The following is a 15877-nucleotide window of genomic DNA, read 5'->3' on the forward strand; positions in this document are numbered from 1 at the left end:
GGCCACTGCACTCCAGCCCGGGCGACAGAGCAAGACTCCGCCACAAAAAAAAAAAAAAAAAAAAAAAAAAAAATAGCACCTCTCTCACAGAGTTGCTATGAACATGAAATGAGTTAATCCATGCAGAGCACTTAGAAATAGTGCTAGCACACAGGAAGTACTCCCTAAATCTCTGAAATCAATCTCAGATCACCTTCAGCACCACGGTCAGCGCCACAGTCAGCGCCACGGCCTGGCCCTCTTAGGAAGGGGAGAGGCTGGAAGGAACTATTGCGGGGAACTGCCTTCGGTTTAGGAATGGGCCGAAATTCAAGGAGGCCACTGTCCTCCAGCCAAACGCAGGAAGGAGATGTGTTAGTGCCCTCCCCACCTGTGGCCCTCAAAGTTGAAGGCTGATGCATGCAGCATGTCTCCAGTGAAGCAGCCCAATCATGGCTGCCAGCACAGGGAGCCATGATGCTCCTGACCAGTAGAAGTTCCTAGATCTGTTCTCCCTCATCCTCTTATGTCTTGACCGCAAATTTGGGCTCTCATACCCACTTCAGGCTCCCGTTGCTCTGACTATGTGGAACGGTTTTTTTCCATTTATTAGCCCTCTCTACTTTGCTTTCCCCTATGTGCCTATCCATCCACAACTCTAGGAAAGAGAAGCTCTTGACAACATTCCACCCTGCCCCATGCCCTGCAGACCTGCACCAGTTGGGCCAGGTTATCAGCCTTCCCCTGCAAAATGGAAGGGGGCTTAGATGAAATGCTCGGCAGAATGCCTACTGGTGGTCAACCCTAGTTTCATTCTTCTACCCCAGGAGGCTCCAAGAATTCACCCCCCAATTCTTGAATAGTCTTTGGGAAACCAAAGACAAAGCTGGCCTTTTATCTCCAGCCAGCTCCCTGGCTCATCTTTCTCTCTAGGCTTTTGAGCTCTTCTGACAGATGTCTAGGGAGAGTTTTTGTTTTCTGTGTTTTTGAGACAGGTTCTTACTCTGTCACCCAGGCTGGAGTGCGGTGGCATGATCATGGCCTACTGCAGTCTCAACATCCTGGGCTCAAACAATCCTCCCATCTCAGACTCCTGGGTAACTGGGACCACAAGCGCATGCCACCTTGCCTGGGTAATTTTTTTTTTTTTTTTGTAGAGGTAGGGTCTCACTATGTTGCCAGGCTGATCTTGAACTCCTGGCCTCAAGTGATCCTCCCTCCTCAGCCCCCCAAAGTGCTAGGATTACAGGCATGAGCCACTATCCCTGGCCCTAGAAAAGTCTTTTTGCTTTAATTATCTGGAGTTAATCAATAACTTGTCCAAGAATATGCTGCTTCTTAGACTAGACTTGGCTGAGAATTCAGGGCCCAACTGTTAACTTTTAGAGGTTAATTTCTGACCAATAAATGGCTAACACAACTACATTACATGGAGGAAACTGCAAAAACATATTTGAAATAGCGTATTTTTAGTAGAAAGGCAGGCTGTGTCTTGAGTTAATTCCTGACTTGACATTTGCTCCTCACGAGCCATACTTTCCTCCTCTTTTATCAGCAAAACACCATGTGGCCTGCAAAGCTGGTACGGAATAAGATTTAAACCACCGCTACCAGCATCCTGAGAAGCTTTGATGTATTTAAAACTACATGGCAAAAGTACGATATTATTGCTGAACTCTGTCTCTAAATCAGAATATTAAATTATGACTTAAAATACACCCACTGGTTTATTATTAAAAACATAGTATTTAGCCTGGGTGTGGTGGCTCACACCTATAATCCCAGCACTTTGGGAGGCCAAGATGGACGGATCACCTGAGGTCACGAGTTCTAGCTCAGCGTGGCCAACATGGTGAAATCCTGTCTCTACCAAAAATACAAAAATTAGGCAGGTGTGGTGTCACATGCCTGTAATCCCAACTACTCGGGAGGCTGAGGCATGAGAATTGGTTGAACCCAGAAGGCAGAGGTTGTGGTGAGCCAAGACAGCACCACTGCACTCTAGCCTGGGTGACAGCACACGATTCCATCTAAAATAATAATAATAATAATAATAATAATAATAATAATAATAATAAATGAAAATATGGTATTTAATACTTTGTTATAAATTGTGGCCAATGAAATTTTTAAAACCTGAAAAGAATACTATATTTTGATATAAAGCATGTTCTCTGCATGATTTCATACTATCTCCTCTTTATTTTGGCAGAGGTTATACATACTTGAATCTTTTTTGAGATGGAGTCTTGCTATTGTCATCCAGGCTGGAGTGCAGTGGTGCAATCTTGACTCACTGCAACCTCCGCCTCCTGGGTTCAAGTGATCATCCCGCCTCAGCCCCCTGAGAAGCTGGGATTACAGGCGTGTGCCACCACGCCCATCTAATTTTTGTATTTTTAATAGAGACGGTTTTGTCATGTTGGTCAGGCTGATCTCAAACTCCTGACCTCAGGTGATCTGCCTGCCTTGGCCTCCCAAAATGCTGGGATTACAGGCGTGAGCCACAGTGCCTGGCCACACATTTGATTCTTTAGTCACAGATTTAGCAAACTAAAACCTCTTGAATTTATTTTGTAAAGACCACCTGTGGTCCTGATCCAAAGGAGAGATTTTAATTAGTAGCTATATTTGAAATAAGTAACTTTAATGATTTTCACTATACTCTCCAAGCTATTTCTTACTTCACATTAGAGGAAATGGATACAGTTTTCACATTTATAAATCTTTGAATCATTTAAGCTGTGTTTTCTTTCTTTCTTTTCTTTTTTCTTTTAATCTTAATTTTGAGCTGGAGCTCAAAGATCTGTTTTATTGCCTAGGCCTGGGCTTTCTGTAGACAGATATATCACATTATAGATCATACTCAGTCTTACTTAATTGGATTCCTAGGAATTGCAGGAAAAGAAATAACTGGCAATTTAAAGCCTGCATCTCTTTGTAAAGAGACTTTGCTGAGCTCATTAAATATAAATTGCTGACTATTATGACCCTAATAGAGATATTTGAATCCTTGCATTAAGAGGATGCCTGGTTTGAAGAATAAAACAGTGAGAAAAAAATTTTTGTTGTTTTTTATTTATTTTTTTAACAGTTACTGTTCAAAAGGGGAAAGGTTATTTAAGGGTATGAAGAGATTAATAAAAAACTGAAAACACTTTACTACTTTTATAAAAACCTGGATAGGTTTTTATATCAGAACCTTTAAGGATCAAAAAGACCTTGCAGAGTTCCTAAGCACAGTTCAGCTTTCCACACTATTCCAGAAAGACTCAGATATCCTAATTCCTATTGAAGACATCTCCCGAGCTCTTAAGTCTTTTAATAAAGGCAAGGCACCTGGGAGAGGAGCCTTCCCATCCTAATTTCACACCCCTATTGAAGAAGAGTTGGCTCCCCATGCCTCTGTATACATTTAATCATTCCCTGCACATTAGTTCACTGGCTCGCTGTGGGGAGTATACACCTAGCCACTCTACTAATTTATTTCAACAAAAGTGACAGCACTGAGGAATTTAAAAGTTAGCCAAACGGATTCGTGTATGTGTACGGTATGTCTATGTAAGCATAAATGAAGCTTTAAGGTCTATGTACTTGTGTGTGTGTGTGTGTGTGTTATGTACGTACACGTGCACAAGAAGAAGTGTAAATGAGAGCACAAAGTAGAGAGAATATATACGCTCAGGTGGAAAGGACCCTCCATCTGTACGACAATTAAAGTAATAATAAGTAACAAAGTAATAACAAAGAGGAATAATAAGCCAACAACTTTGACTGATATTGGGTATTTCTTTCTGAGCAACTCACACTGACAAATGGAGTGCCTCCCTGGTTCTGCAGTCTAACAGGTGACTACAGGAGGCCTTGCAGGAATTTCTGTTTGGGGAGGACGTACTTAGGAAGGGGCTCACTGTGGGGTTTATAGCTGCACTGCCTTCTCTACCGTGTGGCTTCCAGTTGTTCTCGTCTCCACAACCACTCGCTTTCTTTTAGGCCTTGGCATGTCCTAATACCCTGGATGGGTGACAGGAGAAGCATTCAAAGAGCACTGCCCAGTTGAGAAACTCCAGGGGTGGGACGTGGGGTGGGGTGCAGGGTGGAAGGGCTGCCGAAGCACTGACTGCCACTTAGGAGGCATTTGCCTTCCTCTTGTGTTTCATGGTGGAAGGCAGCTGCAACAAGACGGCCCTCCTGGCTGTCCCAAGTACTCTGCCACATGGAGCAGGTGGATAAGAGAGCGGCTGCTCTGATCCCCACTCAACCAGGTGCTTCCCTCGCCCCCTCTACTGAGGGTGGCCAGCTCCCCCAAGACAATCTCAGTCCACCCGCGGCTGCCCTCCCATCCCTGGGTTTCCCATGGTGGCGAAGGGTCACTGTGCATGGGTCTTGCTCAGTGCCCAGCCTCCAGCCCAGCTCCCACTTGCTCTGAACTGTCCTCAGCCAGATGGTGCTGCTTTCTCTGGACTTTTTCTTATTTCCTTTCTTCTGAGAACTGCTCAAGCATCTGGTACAATAAGGCGAAGTAAAAATCTATTGTTTAGCAGGTCAAGAAAATGATTTATTTTTCTCTCTGACTTCTGGAGGGAAAAAAATGAATACATAAGATCTTTCTTAGATGGCTGTTTCCAGCCCCTCATGTTAAGAAATCTATATAGAAGCCTAAGTGGAAAAGTGGCATTTTTCTGGCACTAGAGTCTTTTCTTTGTCTACCATAGTTGAGGGGGAAAGTTAAAAAACAGCAAAATTGGCAAACCCCATGATATTTAGAGAGAAAACCTATCTGTCCCAATATATTACCCTATGAGAGTCAGGACTCTAAGGCAATAATCAATACCAGTAGGTCTTGGCATGCTGAGCACTCACCAGAGACTTGAACTGATGCTCTCGGACCCTTGTTCGGGAGCACAGTTAAGACCACGGCTATTTATGGATTTATAAAATGCTCTCATAGCACTTACATGTGCTGGGCACAGCTCTAAGCACTTTACAAATGTCAGCCCCTTTAATCTAATTCTGTGGGGTGGAATACTACTCTTACCGTCCTTACTCTTACTTTACAGAAGAGGAAATGGAGGAAAAGATGTGGAATTAATTTCCCCAAGGTCGCACTCTTCAGACAAAATGTTATCAGAATCCAGACACAGGTATAAGCAATATGGTTCCAAAGTTCCTGACTATCGAATTATGATCCTGTATGTTAAAGAGATACCTTAAGGGACATACTAATTACTCACTCTCTTAAATTTTCTAAGCTTTATCTCTTTAAAAATGACACCACTGTTTTTGGGGTTAAAAAAAAAAAGACATTATTTATGTAGCATTTGAGAGTTTACAAAGGGTTTTTCTGTTTGAGCCTCACAGCTGGCCCTGTGGTGGGCGGTGTGTGTTTCATTATCACCAACCTCATGGGACAGATTAAAGAAACAGAGGCTCCTGAGATTACAGGACTCAAATTCCCTGGCTAGCAAGTGTCAAAACTGGGAAATTTAAATGAGTTTTCTGTTGCCAAGCCATCTACCCTTTCCACTAAATCAGACTGCTGGTATCGAATTAACTTGCCCACAAGTGACATCCTAGACTTCACTAACTTAGGTTCCCAAGAAAAAGCCTTCCTCAAATCACAATTCTGAGTTACTCCTTTGGTTTCGACTCCGAATAGATCTCTACTCTTTACAAGCCAAACTAGAAAAAAATGAGATTATGTGAATGTAAGTTGCTTCTATGCTTCAGAAGGAAGCCATGTCTCGGAGCCACTGGCAGATATGCCTCACCCAAACATAGAAACATACCTAGAAATGAAAAGCCATAGGATGTAGAAAACAGGACACTGACCACAAGGGAAAGGTGAAGGGAATCCCCAGAATGGTGGGGAAGGGAGAGTTCACAATTCCAGTTTGCCTCTGCGTGAAGGACCAGCAGCCCAGACTTCAAGGGACTGTGATGGTTCAGGGAGGGACTTCTCTAAGATATGAACTGATAGAATCCTGGATGCTTCTGAACATACGAAGGGGAGATTCAGACAATAAGTCATGAAGTGGGTATTGAATTAGTGACAACTTAATAGAAAACTAAGCCAGAAAAAAAAAAAAGGCAATTATGAACTCCACCTCTGTGGAAAACAATAGGTCAGGCAGAAATAGAAAGATAATCATTTATTACTATATAGTTCAGCTCTAAATAGTTTTTACACTGAATATTAATCTTACTAAAGTTACAATATAATGGTATTGGGACAACTGGAGGATGGACAAGGTTCACATGTGGCAGAGACAAAGTGGAGAGGGAGGAATGATAAATCCTCATTCTCCATAGTGAGGAGTCAATATATTACGCCTGAAATAGAAAAGAAATAATTTAAGAAATGTATTATTGCCAATCGCAGTGGTTCACGCCTATAATCCCAGCACTTTGGAAGGCCGAGGTGGGTGGATCACAAGGTCAGGAGTTCAAGACCAGCCTGGCCAAGATGGTGAAACCCCGTCTCTACTAAAAATACAAAAAAAAAATTAGCTGGACGTGGTGCTGGGCTCCTGTAATCCCAGCTACTGGGGAGGCTGAGGCAAAGAACTGCTTGAACCCGGGAGGCAGAAGTTGCAGTGAGCAGATATTGTGCCACTGCACTCCAGCCTGGGTAACAGAGCAAGACTCCATCTCAAAATAAAAAAAAAAAGAAAAAGAAAAAGAAAGAAAAGAAATGTATTATTTAGAAATACTGAAGAAAAGGGCATACCAATAAGCTAGAATAGGTAAAAAGGATTGTCTCTGGAGAGGGGGAAACTGAATAATGGTTGGGGGTTGCTTTATAACTATTTGGCTTTTTAAATAATGTGTAAGAATGAATTTTAGACTAATTGTTTTAAAGTTTATAACCAAGCCTGGGGCAACACAGAGAGACCCCCATCTCTACAAAATAAAAATAAAAAAATTAGCCGGGCACGGTGGCACACATCTGTGGTCTCAGCTACTCAAGAGGCTGAAGTGGGAGGATTGTTTAAGCCTGGGAGGTTGAGGCTGCAGTGAGCAATGACTGAACAACTGCATTCCAGTCTGGGTGACACAGCAAGACCCTGTCTTAAAAACAACAACAACAACAAAAAAAGCCAGGCAGGGTGGCTCATGCCTGTAATCCCAGCTCTTCAGGAGACCAATGTGGGCAGATCACTTGAGGTCAGGAGTTTGAGATCAGCCTAGCCAACATGGTGAAACCTCATCTCTACTAAATATACAAAAGCTAGCCAGGTGTGGTGGAGGTACACACCTGCAGTCCCAGCTACTCAGGAGGCTGAGGCAGGAGAATCACTTGAACCACAGAGGCAGAGGTTGCAGTGAGTGGAGATCGTGCCATTGTACTCCCGCCTGGGTGACAGAGTAAGACTCTGTCTCAGAAAATAAAAAAAAAAATTTCAAAGGATGGGTACCTTGTTTTGGAATGGTTGGCCATGTTCTCTGACGTGCTATTCTACTGTAAAAATAGATACATTTCAACAAAAGTACTTTTTAATGCATTTTTGGGCTCAGTAGAATGTAAGAGAATTTTCAGCTAGGCACAGTGGCCCATGCCTATAATCCCAGCACTTTGGGAGGCCAAGGCACGCAGATCACCTGAGGTCAGGAGTTCGAGACCAGCCTGGCCAACGTGGTGAAACCCTGTCTCTACTAAACATACAAAAATTAGCTGGGCCTGGTGGTGGGCGCCTATAATCCCAGCTACTCAAGAGGCTGAGGCACGAGAATTGCTTGAACCTAGAAGATGGAGGTTGCAGTGAGCCAAGATTGAGCCACTGCATTCCAGGCTGAGCAACAAAGTGAGAGTCCATCTCAAAAAAAAAAAAAAAAAAAAAAAGAAAGAATTTTCCAGAAGCAGAGGAATAACAAGAAGCAATAGGTTGAATTCTGATTTGTGAAAGAAAAATAAGGACATGGAGAATCAAATACCTATATCAGACCTAGTATCAGAATACGAATACTACGCCTTGAGACCACTGCAAGGTTAGGGAGAATAAATTGAGACTCCCACATTAGTAATATCTTTGACTCTCAGTAGGTGTAAACACAAATTCTCTTTGGAGGAAAACCTTCTCACTTTAAGCTCTTGGGATCTAAGAATTGTTTGAATTAATTCCAATGAATATGGGTTCATGATCCTTCTGTGGTTCATAAGCATGCTATTGTGTGAGATGTACCTCCTTCAAATCTTGTGGCAACGTTGGCACATTACCGATCTGATGTGAATAAAATGTACATATGAGTTCATGCCATAAGTAAGAGTCAGCAGAAACAACAAAAAATGATTTAGATAGGTTATTTCAAAGAGGGCTCATGAGGCTATGAAACCAAGAGCTCTTAATGCTATGACCAAAGACTGAAGTTCTCTATCGAATGCCACAGCACTCAATAATGTTATGTTTTCCTGAGGCAATATAAGACTTTGCCACTCGGCCGGGTGCGGTGGCTCAAGCCTGTAATCCCAGCACTTTGGGAGGCCGAGACGGGCGGATCACAAGGTCAGGAGATCGAGACCATCCTGGCTAACACGGTGAAACCTCATCTCTACTAAAAATACAAAAAACTACCCGGGCGAGGTGGCGGGCGCCTGTAGTCCCAGCTACTCGGGAGGCTGAGGCAGGAGAATGGCGTAAACCTGGGAGGCGGAGCTTGCAGTGAGCTGAGATCCGGCCACTGCACTCCAGCCCGGGCGACAGAGCAAGACTCCGTCTCAAAAAAAAAAAAAAAAAAAAAAGACTTTGCCACTCATAATCATGACATAATAATCCATGATTATTGATGTGGGAAAGTAAATAAGTTTAACCAAAGTTTCTCTTCTTTAGATAAAAAATGATTTACACCCCAAAGTACTGGATTTATCAGATTCACAATATACCAAGCAGATATGTAGAAGAACCAAATAGAACTTCCAGATATGACAAATATAATAATTAAAATAAAAAACTCAGAGGATGGCCCAGGCATGGTGGCTCACACTGGAAATTCCACTACTTTCAGAGGCTGAGGCAAGCGGATCACCTGAGCTCAGGAGTTTGAGACCAGCCTGGCCAATACGGTGAAACGCCATCTCTACTAAAAATACAAACATTAGGTGGGCGTGGTGGTGCATGCTTGTAATCCCAGCTACCTGGGAGGCTGAGGCAGAAGAATTGCTTGAACCCAGGAGGCGGAGGTTGCAGTGAGCCGAGATCATGCCACTGCACTCCAGCCTGGGCCACAGAGCAAGACTTTGTTTAAAAAAAAAAAACCAAAACAAAGAAACAAACAAAACCTCAGAGGAAGGGTTAAACGAATTAGACACAATTGAAGAGAGAATTAGAAAACTGGAAATTAAACAGGAAGAACTAACTGAGAATGTAACACAGAGAAACAAGGAGAAAATATGAGAAGATATTAAGAGAGAAGGATAGAATGAAGTTTCCAACTACGTGTACTCAGCATCTCTGAAGGAAAGAATAGAAAGGAGAAACAGAGACCATATGTGATGTACTAAAGGAAATTTTACAAAATGGATAAAAGACATGAATCTACAAATATAGGAAACACAACTAATACCAAGCAAAAGGAATTAAAAATGTAAGGGAGAAAAAGAGTAATAAATCCACACCTAGTCACATTTTAGTAAAACTTCAGTATGCCAAAGAAAAAAAAAAAAGGACTTTTGTTGAAATGTATCCATGTTTACAGTAGGATGGCACTCTAGAGAACATGGTCAACTGTTCGAAAACAAGGACCCATCCTTTGAAAAATTTTTGATTACACAAACTTTTTTTTTTTTTTCCCTGAGACAGAGCCTCACTCTGTCACACAGGCTGGAGTGCAATGGTATGATCTTGGCTCACAGCAACCTCTACCTCTCAGGTTCAAGCAAATCTCCTGTCTTAACCTCCTGAGGGTGGGACTACAGGTGCACACCACCATGCCCAGCTAATGTTTGCATTTTCAGTACAGATAAGGTTTCACCATGTTAGCCAGGCTGATCTCAAACTCCTGACCTCAGGTGATCTGCCTGCCTTGGCCTCCCAAAGTGCTGGGACTACAGGTGTGAGCCACCACACCCGGGTCATAAAGGCATTTTCAAAAAAAAAAAAAAAACAAAAATGGAAACTTTATGATCAACCAACTTTCACTATAGGGAAATTCTGAAAGATGCATCTCAAGAGAAAGAAAGCTCATCCCAGGAAGAAGATCTGAGATGCAAAAAGGAATGATAAGCAAAAAAAAGTGGGAAAATATGTAAGATAATATAAAGAAATACTGTAGATAGCAATAATATAAAATGTATGGGATTAAAGAGAGATAACTAAAATATTGAGCAAAAATAACACATACAGTGCAAGAGAAATAACTGGATTTAAAGTTTTCCAAGATTCTTGAGCTGTCCAGAAGAAAGATATGGATTAATTTTAGGCTTTGTTAAGTGTGCTTAGTAAAATTTCAAGAGAAACCAATACAAATTACAAACACGGTCCTACTTATAAATCAAGAGAGGAAAGAATGGACTAAGAAAATAAACAAACTGGCTGGGCACAGTAGATCATGCCCGTAATCCCTGCACTTTGGGAGGCCAAGGTGGGTGGATCACCCGAGGTTAGGAGTTCGAGACCAGCCTGGCCAACATGATGAAACCCCCATCTCTACTAAAAATATAAAAAATTAGCCGGGCGTGGTGACAGGCACCTGTAATCACAGCTACTCAGGAGCTGAGGCAGGAGAACTGCTTGAATCTGGGGGGTGGAGGTTACAGTGAGCCCAGATCATGCCACTGCACTCCAGCCTGGGCAATAAGCAACAAGAGCAAAACTCAGTCTCAAAAAATAAAAAATAAAATACATATATATATTTTTTTTTTAAAAGGAAAGAAAGATGAAAAAAAGAAACATGAAACAGGTGGGAAAACATTATAAAATATAATGGTATAGGGCCAGGCGCGGTGGCTCAAGCCTGTAATCCCAGCACTTTGGGAGATTACAAAGTGCTCCCAAAGTGCTTTGTAAGCACTTTGGGAGGCCGAGATGGGCGGATCACAAGGTCAGGAGATCGAGACCATCCTGGCTAACATGGTGAAACCCCGTCTCTACTAAAAAATACAAAAAACTAGCCGGGTGAGGTGGCGGGCACCTGTAGTCCCAGCTACTCGGGAGGCTGAGGCTGGAGAAAGGCATAAAAAACCCGGGAGGCGGAGCTTGCAGTCAGCTGGGAGGCGGAGCTTGCAGTGAGCTGAGATCCGGCCACTGCAGTCCAGCCTGGGCTACAGAGCGAGACTCCGTCTCAAAAAAAAAAAAAAAAAAAAAATATATATATATATATATGTATATAATGGTATAATTAAATTTAAACTCATCAGTAATTACATTAAAATTCAATGGATTAGCTGGGTGCAGTGGCTCACGCCTGTAATCCCAGCATTTTGGGAGGCCAAGGCAGGTGGATCGCCTGAGGTCAGGAGTTCGAGGGCAGCCTGGCCAACATGGTGAAACCCTGTCTCTACTAATAATACAAAAATGAGCTGGGTGTGGTGTCAGGCACCTGTATTTCCAGCTACTTGGGAGGCTGAGGCAGAAGAATCGCTGAAACCTGGGAGGCGGAGGTTGCAGTGAGCCAAGATCACACCATTGCACTACAGCCTGTGCAACATACTGAGATTATGTCTCAAAAAAAAAAAAGCCAGGCACGGGGGCAGGCGCCTGTAGTCTCAGCTACTCAGGAGGCTGAGGCAGGAGAATGGCGTGAACCTGGGAGGCAGAGCTTGCAGTGAGCCGAAATCGCACCACTGCACTCCAGTCTGGGTGAGTGAGACTCTGTCTCAAAAAAAAAAAAAAAAAAGAGAAATTGTCAACATGGATATAGAAATTTTTTTAAAATAGGAGACGTAATTAAAATACAAAGACATGAATACTTTGAGAGCAAAAGAATGAAAATGATACACTGAGCAAATGCCAACCTAAAGAAAGTTGACGTTGCTGTATTATGATCAGACCACATAAACTTTAAAGTAAAATGCATTATAAGGGATAAAGATGGTCAGTACACAGAAATAGATGAATCAATATGCCAGGAATATGTAGTAATTCTAAATGTGTAAATACATTGGCAAATCTTCTATCGGAGCATAGATTTCAACTAGCCTCTCTCAATTATTGACACATCAAGCAGAAAAAAGTCAGTAAAGATTTGTATATTTGAATAACATAATTAACAAGCTTGGTCTGATAGAAAATACATAGAACTCTGCATCTAGTAAATACAAAATATACTTTATTCTTCAGCACATGGAAGAGTTACAAAATATGGCTAATGTATTCGGTCATTAAGCAGAACGACAAATCTCAAAGAATCATCATCATTCACATCACATTTCTCTAACCACCATGCACTATGCTAGAGCTCAGCAACAAAAAGATAAATTGAAAAAAACAAAAACCAAAAAACTCGGAAATTTAAAACCACACCTTGGTATACTCAAGGTATGGTTCTGGCCCACTCTTGGTCCTTGAAATCTTACCATGCCACCATGATTAAGCACAACCTTGGAGAGTAACAGTTTAGAAACTTCTGTAGCACCTGACATTGCTGTCACCCAACCAGCATTTAATTTTTATAGCAATTCATTTGTATTGTATTTTACAAAAGTATCAATCTACAATGGGTTGGATAACCAAACTGGTTCTTCATCACAGACTTTGGGAAGCACTCTTTTGTATGTTATATTTCAAGCAAGAGACCAAATGGCAATTAAAAAACACTCAGAACTGGCCAGGCATGGTGGCTCACACCGGTAATCCCTGCACTTTGGGAGGCCGAGGCAGGATCACCTGAGGTCAGGAGTTCAAGACCAGCCTGGTCAACATGGTGAAACCCCGTTTCTACTAAAAATACAAAAATGAGCCAGGTGTGGTGGCGGACGCCTGTAGTCCCAGCTATTCTGGAGGCTGAGGCAGAATTCTGAGTTCCAGAATTGCAGGAATCCGGGAGGCGGAGGTTGCAGTGAGCCAAGATCATACTATTGCACTCCAGCCCAAGTGACAACAGTGAGACCCCTTCCCAAACAAACAAAAACAAAAAAAACCCACTGAGAACTAAATGATTAATAAAGGAATATGTTCTCATAGACCTATTTTGCTGGATCATAGCTATGTACTTTTTGCCACTCTCACCACCAGCTTGTGTCTCCTCCAGGTTGGGGATCTGCCACCATTTTTGTGTCCCTCCCGCCTGCCATGGCAACTAGTGGAGTAAGTACTCAGTATTTATTTAAGTATTGATTAGGTATTTAAATTTAAATAATTAAATTTAAATAGTAAATAAATTTAAAGAATTGCCTAAATATTTATTCAACTGAAATGGCAGCCGTGGAATCATGCCTCTTCCTCCTGGGCACCTACTTTCTTGGCCTCACCCAGTGTCATGGAGTTACATCAGAAATCGATGCATTACTTGGCATATTTTACTGTGGCCCAGCAAGCAGTGGCTTAGACAGCCCCACACCTCCTCATGCATTTAACAATGAAAAGGAGGAGATAAGAGGGAGTGGAGGCAGTCTTTTTATCATCCGTGCTTGGGAAGGTGAGCTGGTAGTGCCATCCTTGACATGAAGGAGCTACTTAAATACAAATTGGATTAGCAGGACAGGATTAGAGCCTGCTGGAAGGTATTATATACTTATAAACTGCTTTGTGGAAACTCCTATTGTTTTCATTATAAGCCCATACTTCACAGAGTCAATCAAATGAAATATGGAATTAGTCTATTAATAAAAATATGAGATATAAAATGAAGTGACTACATTTCAATAATGCCAAGAAAGCTGAATTAGGCAATAATGGTTCAGTTTAGCCAGACTCTAACTAGATAATCTGAAATTAAGAGTTTTAATATGGATTTCTTCTTACTGAGAAATAAACTCACTAAAAATGGTCTCTATGTCCTCCATCAAGAGAATATTCAAATAAGAAACATGATTAAGAGGTGACATCAAGAAAGAAAAGGGAATATGAGATATTTGAGAAGTTTCAGGTTTATCCGGACTTTCCAGTGAATTGAAGCTCCAGGTCTAAATGGATGACACTCCCAATCCCAGGACACTGAAAGAGTCTGCAGGTGGGAACACAGAGCTCCTGTCAGTTACCTTTGAGAGATCATGGAGAACAGGAAGCTGACAAAAGATAAAAAGAAGCCAAGGCACTCGTTTTCCAAGAAAGAGAAAAAAGGTGGATTAGGACATACACGAGCAGGTGAGTTGGAGGTTGGTTCCTGTCAAAAATTCCAGGAGATTCAAATCTTGGTTCTGCTATTTAATGGCAATGTGGCCTTGTACATATTTCAAAACACTGCTATAAGGATTGAATAAGATAACATACGTAAATGAGATAAGGTATGTAAATTACAATATATGTAATACAGCACTTGTAACATAGAAAATTCTAGGCCAGGTGTGGTGGCTTACACCTGTAATCCCAGCACTTTGGGAGGCCGAGGCAGGAGGATCACGAGGTCAGGAGATCGAGACCACCCTGGCTAACACGGTGAAACACCATCTCTACTAAAAATACAAAAAAAGTAGCCAGGTGTGGTGGCGGGCGCCTGTGGTCCCAGCTACTTGGGAGGCTGAGGCAGGAGAATGGTGTGAACCCGGCAGGTGGAGCTTGCAGTGAGCCGAGATGGCGCCACCGCACTCCAGCCTGGGCGACAGGACAACACTCTGTCTCAAAAAAAAAAAACACACACACGCACACACACACACACAAAAAAAAAAAAAAAAGAAAAAAGAAAATTCTCAGGCCGGCCACAGTGGCTCACACCTGTAATCTCAGCACTCTGGGAGGCCGAGGTGGGTGGATCACCTGAGGTCAGGAGTTCGAGACCAGCCTGACCAATATGATGAAACCCCATCTCTACTAAAATTACAAAACTTAGCCAGGGGTGATGGCAGGCACCTGTAATCCCAGCTACTCGGGAGGCAGAGACAGGGGAATCTCTTGAACCCGGGAAGCAGAGGTTGCAGTGAGCTTGAGATCACACTGTTGCACTCCAGCCTAGGCAACAAGAGTGAAACTCCATTGAAGGAAAGGAAAGGGAAAGGAAAGGAAAGAGAAAGAAAGAAAATTCTCAGTACAGCATTTTTGTATTTCCAACACTTTACAAAGAGGTGGTAACAATGAGGTACTGACATGGGTTCTTCAAGAACAAGTCTCATTTACCTCACTTTGCTGGTTAGGTGGAGGTATGAGGGGAGAAGGTATTTTTGGACAAGTAGATTAGGAACATACCTTCATTTTGAAAAGGCATTTGATGAAAATCTCGTAATATCTGCATGAAAAGACTGGATTTTAGGAGAGTTAGGTTTCTGAATAAGCACATTCATGGTATAATTCATGAACTGGGTTGGGCCCGGTGGCTGGGCACGGTGGCCTGTAATCCCAGCACTTTGGGAGGCCGAGGTGGGCAGATCACCTGAGGTCAGGAGTTGGAGACTAGTCTGGCCAATATGGTGAAACCCCATCTTTCCTAAAAATACAAAATTAGCTAGCCATGGTGGTGCGTGCCTGTAATCCCAGCTACTTGGGAGGCTGAGGCAGGAGAATCACTTGAACTCAGGAGGCGGAGATTGCAGTGAGTGAGCCGAGATCGCGCCACTGCACTCCAGCCTGGGCAACAAGAGCAAAACTCCATCTGTGAAAAAATAAATAAATAAATTCATGAACTGGATAGCTCTGTGACTCAGTTTCCTTACTTGTAAAAGAAATGTACTCATAGCACCTCATTGGCTTGTCATGTAAATTACAGCAGCCAGCATTTCGTCAGCACTATGTACATCTCTGTTCAATAAACTGGAAAAGAAGTCTTTCGTGGCATGCTTGGGCAGCACTTGGCTCCAACCTCTTCAAGATTT

At 42.5% G+C, this 15877-nt stretch overlaps 1 protein-coding gene, 1 non-coding gene and 1 pseudogene across 4 annotated transcripts in view; 2 read left to right on the forward strand and 1 right to left on the reverse strand.

The window, feature by feature from the left end:
* Positions 1–15877, reverse strand: part of CLYBL (citrate lyase beta like) — a 298831-nt gene that overhangs the window by 104179 nt on the left and 178775 nt on the right. The gene's annotated exons all lie outside the window — the stretch shown is intronic.
* On the forward strand, positions 8121–8207 carry LOC111546633 (annotated as a pseudogene).
* LOC111546636 lies at positions 8278–8405 on the forward strand. Its single transcript, XR_002732852.1, has one exon. It is a non-coding gene; the product is annotated as a small nucleolar RNA SNORA25 (small nucleolar RNA).

This window comes from Piliocolobus tephrosceles, chromosome X (assembly GCF_002776525.5).
Source record: "Piliocolobus tephrosceles isolate RC106 chromosome X, ASM277652v3, whole genome shotgun sequence".
NCBI classification, from domain to species: Eukaryota; Metazoa; Chordata; class Mammalia; order Primates; family Cercopithecidae; genus Piliocolobus; species Piliocolobus tephrosceles.